We start from the raw sequence: 12,227 nt of genomic DNA, 5'->3' as shown, positions 1-12,227 counted from the left end.
AAAGCTAAAAGTAGTATTAATAACCAAGAGTTCTAAGAGCGTTCATTCTGACAGCCGGTGCTAAGACAGGAGTGTAGGAGTCGTGTGTCTGAAAGTCTGGTTTGAAAAACCAGGTGATGAATCAATTAAAGGCCACGTAGACGTAAACACTGACAAGTTCCTTCCCTGAACCATCTCTAACTGTCCATCAATTCCCTCTATTTTGCAGAAGTGTCTTTTTTCCCCTCTTTAATGCGTTAGCAGAAAAGAGAAAAGTCAATTTCCTGTGGGTGGCTGATGTCTGCTGTTGGCCGTGGACGCGGAATGACGATGAATATTTGATGTCATCGTTGTCTGGTATGGAGCAGAGATCGGGTTTAATTTATTTATTTTTGCAATTTATTTATTTATTTTAAACCAGAGGGCCTCTTGGGCTCATGGGAAAAAAAAAACTCAGAGAGAGAGAGAAAAGAGAAGAGCAGGAGATTGAAGTGCATCCAGCTCCTGCCTCTGAAGAAGCTGTCAGCAGAGAGATTAGTGGTTAATGAAGTCACGTGACTCCGCCAACATGTGGGAAAACAAACAGACAGGCAGCCAATCAGAAATGGTCTGGTGGCAAAGACAGCACATTAGACGAGTCGTAGGCTGGTTTTGTAGCCAAAAGCTGCTGCATTTTTTTCCTCTTATTTCCACTTTTCACACACATCTGGAGAAGTGGGATAAGGAAACATGAAGGAGGACGAAGTGGTGACTGACAGCTGTCTGACATTTAAAGGTGTGGGTTGAGAAAGGAAAAGGAATAAACCTGAATATAAAAGAGACACCGGGATTTAGGTTCTAAAACATCGGTTTCATTGTGGGTCTAAAAAGGGGGAGCGCAACACCCAGAGGGTCCAAAGAGACACTGTTTTTGGTTTCAGCAAATATTGTGACATTTTAGTCAAAACCACAGACATTCAGGAACTTTAAGAAGCTAAGGAGACAACACCAAGCATGAAACCTTAACCTTCAACCTAATCCTGAACCTAGAGTTAACCAATCGCCTACCATAACAGTTACCTTAACTCTCACTTATTCTAACTTCATAAAGTACAAGGATATTATAAGTACAAGGAAACTACACAACCATTAACAGTTAGTTTCTTCTTTTATATCTTTTGTATTATTTTCCATACAGTGTGTGAGAAAAAGCATTGTAGAAATGAGGTTGTTGTCTTTTTATCGCAAACTTTCCCTGCAGCGTTTCCACCGTTGGCCTCAAACACTCACACACACATATGTGTACCTGCGTTTGGTACTGTTTTACACTGTACTCCCTGCTCCTGCAGGAGCGCAGCAGCACCAGCGGGAGTGCTACCGCTGAAATATGTTGTTGTAATTAGACCTGATGTGTTGATGAGGATGTTCTCAGCAGTGAGTCGTGTGTGGAAGCCAGCACTGAAATGACACGAGCCGCAGCAGACCTGTTGTTTAATTACTGGCTGTCACTTCCTCCTCCCCACAGTCGCACCAATACTGCTGCTGCTATCGCTAATGCTACGGCTGCCTCATTACTTCAACACTAACATGCAGCTCAGAGATGGACACAATTTGTCATACTTTGTCTATTTTTTGTAAGTAATTTCATTTTTCATTTTGCTACATTTTAGACGTTTCATAGAGAAATCCTTGTCATCTTTCAGCAAAAACATTTGGAATATCTTTGTTCTTTATTTGGCCAGGTAAAAGTTGTCAACAGTAAACTGACTAATTTATCATTTCAATTCATTAATTCATTGTACGTGACTCTTCAAAAGTCTGTTTGGACTTGAGCTAACTGATCTACCCTCATTTAAATCCCAACATGACTCCTGGTTTCTTCTCTGCCTCATCATCATCATCATCATCATCATCTCTCTCTGCCTCTCTTATTTCTCCTCCTCCACCTCCTCCCCATCTTTCTATCAGAAATGGCCGCCGGCTCATCTGTGGCCCAATTAGGCGTAAACAAACATTTGAAGATCTCCCTCCTGAGCTCACCTCCCACCTATTCATCTCCTCACTCAAGGACAAAACCAGCCGTCATTCCCTTTCCCCGCTCTGCTTTTATTTTAAACAGGGAGAGAAACAGAGCAGTAATTGCAGATGGATTTAGAAAAAAACAGAAGTGCAGGTGCAGGAATTTTTCGACATATGTTTTAAAAAAAAGGCAGAGATTCATCAGCACAGTCTTTTCCGAAAAAAAAAATTCAATGTGTCACATCTGTCTTTGCTGTTTTCTATTAAAACAGGAGGAATCAATGTACAGCTGTTAGCTGCTAAATATATATTAAAAAAACTGTTTATAAATTTGATATTCATTGTTAGCAATTAGCATTTAGCCACTGAAAGCTCACACTACCTCTTCTTTGTTGCCCGAGTTAATAATTACCTGCTCAGTTATATTGTTGTTTAACCAGGGTTAAAAATCAATTGGAGACTGTTTCTGCAAAAACGAATGACTGGCTGTCAAGAATGTGGCCACATCTTCAATATTAACTGCTTCTTTCTACAGAGAAGCAGTATATGTGATACGGTTAGGAGTTTTAGTATGCAAAATGTATTTGGTTTCTGCAGCAGGAAAGAAAAGCCAAGCATTTCCACAGCTCAGGGAGAGAGGCAGCCTCCCTCAGATGAACCTCAAACCAACATTTTCCTCTGTATTACTCACCGACAGACTCTGAGGACACACACACAGGCAGACACACAAATACAAACACAGAAACACACACAAGAGGGTTGTGATGTATGCAGATGCAAAGACGCTGCTATGAATCCAAAGCATGAGCGAGTTATAGCAGAAAAAAAATCACTATAAACCATGACTGAAGACGCTGAGGGAGATCAATTTTAAGCTAGAAAATGAAAGAAATTATAAAATAAAAGAGTCTGCTAGAAATAAAGGGTATAAAGTAGAATTTGGTCTAAAAGTGAAATAAATCAAATCTACTGAAAGCCAACGGAAGGTTAGCAATGTAGCCACGAAACGTTCAAAGTGAGGATTAAATACGGTGCTAAAAGTAGCTGATATTCAGAGCGAAATTAAGCCAAAGAAAATCCAAAAATCCAACATCTAAAATTGAATTTTAAAGCAGGTTAAGGTGATAAAGTTCATAATCAGAGCATGCCAAAACACAGCATGCTGAAAAAAAACATAAAAGAGCCACCGCCAATGTAAACATGAATGATTTAAAACCTTCAGTTGTAGAAGTTCATGTACCAACAACTCCAACTCCCTTGAGTACAATTTCTAAACCAGGCTTAATTATCAGCCTCGCTGCTGTCATTGCAGGGTGTTGTCACTGGGACATGTTTCAGTCCTGACAGCGATAACGAGAATGATGTGTTAACCTTTCTGTACTTGAAATCTTTAGCATTTGCACAATAGTTGGCTCCTGATGTCACCTTATTTTTTTTCCCCAACAATCACACATCTGGCGTGATTTCACCTGAAACCTTTACATCAGCAACTTGGGAATCGTGAAAGTCTCCACTTCCTGATTTGACTCACACTCTCTGAAACACAGAGTTCTCGGCAGTTGCACTGCACACATACACACACATACACACACGTTCATCAAAATCAGACTGCTGTTCCCGAAGGCTGTTAAATCAATAAAACGACTTCATGTGTTTGTCACAGTGATCAAATGACGACATCACGCCATATCTTTAACCGCCACACTAACGGAACGAATGATAAACGATGACAGAACAACAGTTCTGTGTCTAATGTGATCAAACAGGTCCTTTAAAGTATTCATGTTCTTCAGCTGAAGAGATTAAAGACTCTCTGTGTTCCCAGGAACTCATAGCCAAAATATTTTCTGAAACCAACCAAGGATAAGTACATTGTGATCCAAAAATAGCTTGAAATTATCCAAAAATATACAACACAAGCAAAGAACATATTTGCAAAACCACCTTTCTGAAGTAAAGAGCATAGTTTAAGATAAGCAGTAAAGTAAAGTAAGGGTACACGTAAGACCCAACGTAGCTTAGTGTTAGCCATAACTATGACTAACTGGTTCAATTTTGAATAAATCCGTAACCTTTGACCTTAATATTTGGAAAACTAGGCCTGCGATAGCCTTAAGTTAGGAAAAGAAAATAAAAGATACAGAATTTGGCCAATTTTTAAACTGCATCCACCTCCTGCCGTCTGCACCCAATCTCTGCTCTGCTGTTGTTTCACTCCGTCAGCCACAGCAGTGGACCATGCAGAGGTCAGCCAAAGGGAAAACCCACAGGCGCTAAAGGCTAACCTCTCGAGAATCGGTTTAATGATCGGTATAATCTGTAGCTATTGTAAGATAATCAAACCTGCTGACTGCTCAGGAGTCCATCACATGGATCCCAGTGATTTCCTCTGTTCCACGGTGCACTGTCACCACTGCACAGCCTCCTCACTCATTACACACCCTCGTTTCACCCCCTGCTGCTCGATTATCAAATTATCAAACACATTCCCTGGAATTGCCTGTAATAAAAAAAAAAGAAAAAAGAAAAAGCTGGCTGTTGAAGATGAAACCGAGTGCACAGGCGTCAGATGTTCTCTGCTCCACAGCTGCTGCTGCTGATGATCATTTTCGTTATATTTTATTTTAGTGGCTGATTTTACAAGCTTTCCTGACAGGGATACAGCTGTAGGATGAGCCGTGCATTTCCACACGATGTTCATTTCAACGCCGGTGTTTAGGAAGCGTGAAATAAGGACTTGGTTCTCTAGAACTGTCCCAAATTCTGCAGCACAGCAGATGTTTTTATTCCCCTTCCCCTCTCCTCAGTAGGACCAGCACACAGACTGCTGTGTTGTTGTTGGTTGTTTAGCTTGTTTACCAGCAACGTAGCATCAGACGGCAGGCTGCGAGTGGAATGTTCTGGAGAGGCTCTGGAGCCAGGCCAGGTTCTCCACACTGGAACCACTGTGTTCTGTCAAACTGATCTGAGAGCAGCACAGACACAGGACGCAATCAAGGAAATAAGGATGCACAAATATTGATATTTCATTAGCCAACAACTTTGAGTGGCTAAATAATTTTATTATTTTTTTCTGAAGGTTTTGGATTCAGTTTTTGGGTATTTATCAAGTCTTTGGCTTAAATCTTTTATTTGATATTCACTATTCACCCTTTATTTTGTGCTATCTTAATCTAGTAGAAAATTTTATTCAAGCATTTTTGTGTTTGAATTTCTGGTCCTACGTACAGTCATTTCATATTAGATTGTTTTTCAATAAGAAATTACATTTTGATCACATTATATACTGTATATATGTATTATATATATATATTATATTATATTATTTTTTTAACAATCAACTAATGAATTAAGGCTGAGGCTCGTTTGTCTTTTCATCATGATTGTGAAATGATTTGCTTTTATATTTACCTTTGTGTCGTCTTATCAGTCTCGGTTCATCTTCTCTAAAACCACATCTATTAAGTCTATTTGTTCTTCAGACGCTGCACAAACAAAGATCTAATGACAAATTGCTGGTTCACAGTGAGAACAGACGTGAACAGACTTGTTTTCTGCCAAAGCGGCGCGTTGCTGGAAATTTAGCTAAAGACTCTGTCTGACCTTTAGTAAACAGCGGCGGCAGAGAGATTGTGTTCTGACTGAAGAGAGGATTTTAGAAAACGACAGCTAACAAATGTTTACACCTTGATATTTTTCAGTAGGTGAGGTGAGTTTTATTTATTTTATCTGTAAAGTATCATCCTAAAGTACTGAGCTTTTTCATGTATATGAAACACATTCTGGTGTTTGAAGGGGCCAATGCTGTTTACTCATATAGAACTAACTTATGGTCTCATATTTTTAAGTGTCTCCTTGTCCGACACACAGCGCAGCCTCGTGCTATACATAAACACAGCTGTACGTTTGTTCCAGTTGCATCACGTTCACAATCTGTGGGTCACCTTCTGCCACCTGACTGAATGCTTTGCTCCAGGGTCCAGGCAGCTCTAAACTCTGGTGTCACACAAACAGCAGTCTCTCCTTCTCTAGCAGAGAAGTCCCATCTGTTTAAAACAGGAGTGGTGTAAATATAAACATTCCTGCCCTGAAATCACTGCCAGCGCCGTCCAAAAACGGTTACCAGCGGAGGTGAGGGCCGACACGGGTCCCCTGTTGTGCTACTGCTCTCCGTAGTGTCTTTGAAAAGCTTTACACTGGCATGTCGTCTGCAGGAGGACAGCGAAAGGTCAGCTCCCTGCTGAGCCTGGTGGCTGCAGCGACCAGCCATATGTTCTCATTTCCACTTAAGCGCGGCTGAGAATAGAAACTAAACATGGCTTTCTATTCTGGTTTCATTTCCTACGCACTGAAAAAATGAACTGCACCGTGTCACATACAGTACATCTGTCACATACACTGAAACAAATGCTGCTTCTCACTACACACATATACGCTATACCACACTGGTGTCACTTACACTTACTGATTAAAGGTTTGTTTTGTTTCTGTGAAAATATATCGAATCTGAAAGTTAAAGCCTAAAATGAACCAACTGTTCAACTAAAGCCAACTAGACTGGTAGAAATGCTGGGGCTGATGCAAGTTAAATAAAATATCATATCCAAATAATTTGATGATGTAGTCAATAGTCTGTGTAGTAACACTGATAGATAATGTGTGGACAGTACTCAAAGTAATTGCTAAACACAAACTATGTGATCAAAAAGACATTGATGGGACTGAGACGTTCAAACAGAGACGAGGAAAAAAAAAACAATTGACCGACCACACGGTCACAGAGTTGATTGGAATGTCACTGAAATGTAGGCAAATGTTTGTCATTCTCCTCGTGCCTCTGCAGGCATGTGTGTGTGTGGTCAGTCTAATGTGTGGGTGGTGATAGAAACACACACACACACACGCAGAAAGGCATCTCCGTGCGTTGACCTGACCTCTGGTGTCGGCCATTTATATGAACAATTTGTGTTTACACTGGTGACACACACTGACGGTCACACACGGTCATGCCTGTATATAAATATACACATGTACAAACACACACAAACACTAATCACTAACCAGGAGACAACTAGAGGTGACTTAAGAAGTCCGATACCAAAAGCCCTGCTGTTACTGTCCTCTAAAAAAACCAGCCGGAAGAAAGTGATGCCTTTACTGTCCCGAGAAAAAAAAGAGGATGTAAGAATCGATCTCTAAACTCAATGCAGTGATGCTTCTACTGTCCTAGAAAAAAGAAGAAATATGTGGTAGCTCTGCCCTGGTCCTAAATTCTGAAATATAGAACCAAACTAAATACTTCACGCAGTTGAGAAGTAATTTCAATTTGGATAAGTTGTGATAGGTTGTCTGATTTTATTTTTTTCAAAAGCTGATCTTTTATAGTTGGTCTGCACGACTACATCAGAGTTTTACAGACACTGTTTGGCAAACAGAAGGAGACTGCAAGAAAAACACACTAAGGCTGCACGTTGAGGCTAAACCAGGGCTTTAAGCTGCAAATGTGCTGGCGGTGAAATCCATCAAGAGTGGGATTTTCAGCTGGCAGCTCATCTATAACTGCAGGCCTTGTTGTGTGGCACTGAGAACACCAGCTCTGGTGTGTTTTCATCAGTCAAAGGCCCTGACACCGCCCTAGGGAGTCGCACATGAGCAGGCGTAGGTAACGCGTGGGCGAGGAGGTGACTGCAAATCTGCATGTGTGTGTGTGTGTTGTTGGTTTAGCTGTACTTCTGGGGACACAGTTAAATTCCCTTTGGACTTGGATAATTTGTGATTTGTTCATGATGTGTTGATGAAACTGTGAAAAAAATTAAAATGTCTCTCTCTCAAATATCATGCAGGAATTGCAGAAAGACAAAATCTTGAACCTTAAATATGGTAGTTTTAAGGTTTAAGGTTTAGGTTCAAGTTTTAGTTTAGAGTTAGCATTAGGATTGTGGTCAGATTAGAGTGAGGAGACGGATTAAGATTAGGCACTAATTTGTAATAGTTAAGGTGAGCGTTAAGGGCTCGGGAAAGTATTATGTCGACGTGAAGTACTCACAAAACAGAAACACTAGTATCTGTGTTTGTGTGTGTGTGTAAGAGAGAGAGCTTGTTCTTGTGGGTCTCAACCTGTTCATGCACCGTGTTGTGATTGATGCAGTGTGTGCCAAGATCTAAGAGATTAGTATGCTGGTTGAAAAAAAAATAAATAAAAAAAGGGAAAGCGTACCATTGAAGGCCTCTGACTGAATCATTTAAAGATTTAAAGGACTGTGTGGTGAACTCATGGTACTGCAAGTGACTTTCTTGGCTCACACGCTGTGGTCCATCCCAGACTGGATCACTGTTGACAACAGAACTGCCTGTTTTTCCTCATTTACTTTTATAAAGGCTAAACTTTAGCCACTATTGGCCAAAATGCGAATACATTGGTTGTTGTTTTTTTTTTTCTCTTTTAGATTTATCTGTCTTCCTTTAAAGAACCTTCCATCGGGTACTTTTAGCAATGAATATATTGGTTGTTGTTTTTTGTTTTTGATTTTTTAATCAATATTTGTCTTCCTTTGGAGAACCTTCCATCGGGTACTTTTAGCAAACTTTACAAATTTAGCATTGTTTTTCTAAGGACAGTGAAGGCATCACTAGCTCGTGAATGGATAGGTTTTAGTGTAACCACATAAAATCCACGGTAACTGGTTTACTCTTTATAAAATCAAATGACACAAGTTTGAATCTTTTCCATTTTCCTTTCACTCTCCAGTCATCGGTACCTCACATCCATCCAGGTGAACGGCTGTGGTTGACCGCCCCCCACAAAGACCACACATCTGTTCCACACCTCGCCCCCGCACTCTCTCTTTCACTGCTCCTCTGTGATCTCTTCACCCTCCCCTCTTCACTTGTCTGCACACGTCTGCTGCCGACCCGCCCCAGACTGCCTTTTGTCCGTTCAATATCTTTCACAGGTGAAAAGGGTCATCGCTGGGCTCCAATATTCTTTAAACGCTGTTCCAAAAATAAGACCCAGGGAATTAAAAACAAGCCAAGAAAACGGAAGGGATTTTCTGCGACGTTTTAGCAGAAATACGTTTCCTGTTCGGCTGTAATCTCTTTCTAAGCTGCAGTGGAGAAAAAGTTGTTCTATATTCCTAAAATGTCGCTGCCTCTTATGGCTGGCTTCATACTCAGTCAGCTCCACTATTTATACCAGGTATAAACCAGGTTCTGGGCCCCGTCCTGGCACGTTGACAGGTTTTTAACAACGTTCTACTACAGTACTTCAGCATGAAAGTGGTTCAGACGTGTGTCTCTCTCTCTCTCTCTCTTTGACTACTTTAAGCTTTTTTATGTTATTGAAATCTTTGCTGAAGTCCATTTAATATTGTCATTTTTGGGGGTTTTCTAGCTGAGTCTAGAAATGTTTAATTTGAATTTTTTCTGTTTAATCTTGTTTAGTTTTTTTGGGGGGGTGTCAGTCTATACAATAGTGTTATATTTTTTAGGTATTTTTATCCAGTTGTATCAACTTACATACCTGTATATTTGGACTAATGTATATTTAAACAATTTTTAGCTACCACCTTACTTTTTCAATTGTGTTTGCTAATGGACGCTAACAAGTTAACAAGGTTTATATATAACGAGTGATGCAATCTTTGTCCTAGGAAAAAGCTGGTATTGCCACACTGGCTATCTTTTAGTTAGCCATTCATCTTACCTCAGGTTTAAAATATTTTCCAAACACATTTTGAAGATTTTCAGGTAATATTCTATGAAGCTATTCATAATCCAAAACTAAATGTAGCTTGGCCACCAGGGGGAAAAACAATGCCACTGATTTGGCCCTGAAGGTTTATGACGAACGGTCAGACTTTATGAATAGAAGCTCTATTCAGGGATGGCTCCATTAAACAAGCAGCAGTCGGCTCTTTTATGTTCGCCCATAAAAACCCGAGGTCTGTGTCGTTCTTTTTAACAGGACTGGAAATCTCCGGTGACACAATGGACGTTCGGTGAAGTCGGGAGCTTTGGCTCCGGACGTTTTTAGCGGCACTTATGTTCTTAAGTGCAGAGATCATACAACAACAGGTTATTTTCATGGGAACGCAACAGGTATTTGTAGCTTTGTGAGTCCGGGCGAACTTTCCCTCCTCTTCAACTTGAAAAGGAGCCGCCACATGTCAGCCATACCTATTGTAGCTCCACCTGTGCAGAGCTGGATATTAGTACAGCTGCTGCTCTGTATGCAGCACTATTTGTTCAGAGCTAAAATAGCTTTAATGACTCTATCCGTGTGTTGCCATTGATGGAACGTCTGTTGTTGTCTGCTGGGCTTAAAGGCCCAAAGGTAGAGCAGCCATGAAAGCGGAGCACATCATGGGACCTGTCTGCACCAACAATGGCATTGTTAAAGTTAAAGCTGCAGCAGACGAGTTTCACTGCTAAAACAGGTATCACTGTACCGGTCTGACAAAAGCCTCAAAATGAGGTACAAAGTTTCTCAGTGCTACGTTTTTCTCCAAACATACTTTACCGTCTGAAGAAACTCTGCATGAAAAATTATCAGACATTTTATGATTAATTAAAAATCACCAAAAACATCCAAATTTTTTTTGAATAATTTCTTAATTTTTTTCATCCACTTTGACCAAATTTTCTTGTCTTTTACTCAGCTATTAGCAACAAAGTTCTTATTCTTAGGATGTTTCAGTTTTCTTCTTGGCTAACCTTAAGTCACTTCTGTTCTTATTCTTAGGATGTTTCAGTTTTCACAACTATTAGCTTTTTGTATCTTAATCCGTTGTTAGTTTTGCTATTAATTTTTTGGCTAACATTTAGCTATTTGTGAGCTAACCTTTATTAATATGTTTTGTTTTGTTTTTTAGTTTTTTCCTACTTTGGCTTATTTAGCTGTTTCACGGATACTTTTTAACTTCAAACAACACAACCTCAATTAGCTCCACCGTCAAAAACCGGGTTTCAAAAACAACTCGATTTACACACAAAACAGTATTTTTCTACTAAATGAATCAGAGCTGGCAGAGAGTTAGACATCACTGTTTGTTGGATAGTTTTTTTTTTTAATCCTCATTACATTTGGTGGAGTGACAGGTGCAGATTTTTCCAAACCACACCTCGTTTTTTTAGCAGTGGTGAAAAAAAAAACAGGAGGAGGCGGAAAACTGTCATTGATGTGTAAATTCAGGATAAATTATTCCTCTCTCGTCTGAGCCAAAAGACAGCTTTGACGCATGTTTCTCTGCTGCTGCAGCTTCTTCTCCCCCCACCACCCCCCAACCCCGTACCACTCCCTGTTATTCATCACTCCCAACAACATTAGTTATGAAGCTCCGTAATGAAAATCCTTCACTTTCAGGCTCGTTTCCTCCTCCCGCTTGCCCTTCCCTCTAGAGTGGGAAGTGGGGAATAACGTATTCAGCCGTAACTGGAATTGAAAGCAGAGCACTGGCCGGCACGTTTATACGGGTGTGGAAAAACCAGGAAACCAGGAGGTAGAGGGAGAGCGTTCGTCTCCGTCTCTTCTATATTTATAAGCAGAAAAGCTGATTTCAGATCAGTCACGCTCAACTGCAGCTCCAGCTCCAGCCTCAACAGCAGCTGTCTTTTACTTTCTGCTCGGTGCACAAAATTTTAAAAGCTGCAGAATTCTCAAGTAGAAAACACCTCGTGCTACCCAGTAGTCAACTGGGACGTTACTCAGTTGTAATTTTCCAAAATGATCGCACGATTGGCTAAAGGCACATTCAAATTGTAGCCAAGGGGTAACTAGGTAATGATCGTCAAATGTATATAAAAATTGCCAAAATATTGGATATCAAAAGTAAACCAGGAAATATATTAAAATGTAAAAAAGCAGCTGCCAAAAAAATAAAAGTTTTGCTGAAACTCTCGCTAAGGTAAATACGTTCCATTTGTAGATAATGAGAAACTGAAGAAATTCTGGTGAAGTTTTCAACAAAAATGTGAGGAATTCTTTAAAACACATTTTCACTTTTTCTGTTAAAATATGAGCTGTTTCTGCTTTTTTTGGGAAAACTTTTGACAAGTTATCGGCTGCTTTTGAACTCGTATTTTTTGAGTATTTTCACACCAACGCCTTGAAGCTTGAGGATCTGGGACAGAGTTTCACTGTCTTCAAATTAAACCACTTAATAAACAATAAAACTTCACCTTTTACTGCAGCTGTGCTTTCAGCACTAATGGACGGACAGCTGTCCTTTCTGTCTATAACCCCGCCCACA

At 40.1% G+C, this 12,227-nt stretch overlaps 1 protein-coding gene and 1 long non-coding RNA gene across 3 annotated transcripts in view; one reads left to right on the top strand and one right to left on the bottom strand.

Moving 5' to 3' along the window:
- Positions 1-12,227, top strand: part of ext1c (exostoses (multiple) 1c) — a 63,241-nt gene that overhangs the window by 32,940 nt on the left and 18,074 nt on the right. The window lies entirely within an intron of this gene.
- The window catches only part of LOC103393994 (uncharacterized), a 65,739-nt gene that overhangs the window by 39,699 nt on the left and 13,813 nt on the right, over positions 1-12,227 (bottom strand). The gene's annotated exons all lie outside the window — the stretch shown is intronic.

Source organism: Cynoglossus semilaevis, chromosome 18 (genome assembly GCF_000523025.1).
Source record: "Cynoglossus semilaevis isolate Cse_v1.0 chromosome 18, Cse_v1.0, whole genome shotgun sequence".
Lineage (NCBI taxonomy): Eukaryota > Metazoa > Chordata > Actinopteri > Pleuronectiformes > Cynoglossidae > Cynoglossus > Cynoglossus semilaevis.
The sequence above is the reverse complement of the archived record's forward strand: the minus strand, read 5'-3'. Positions and strand labels throughout refer to the sequence as shown.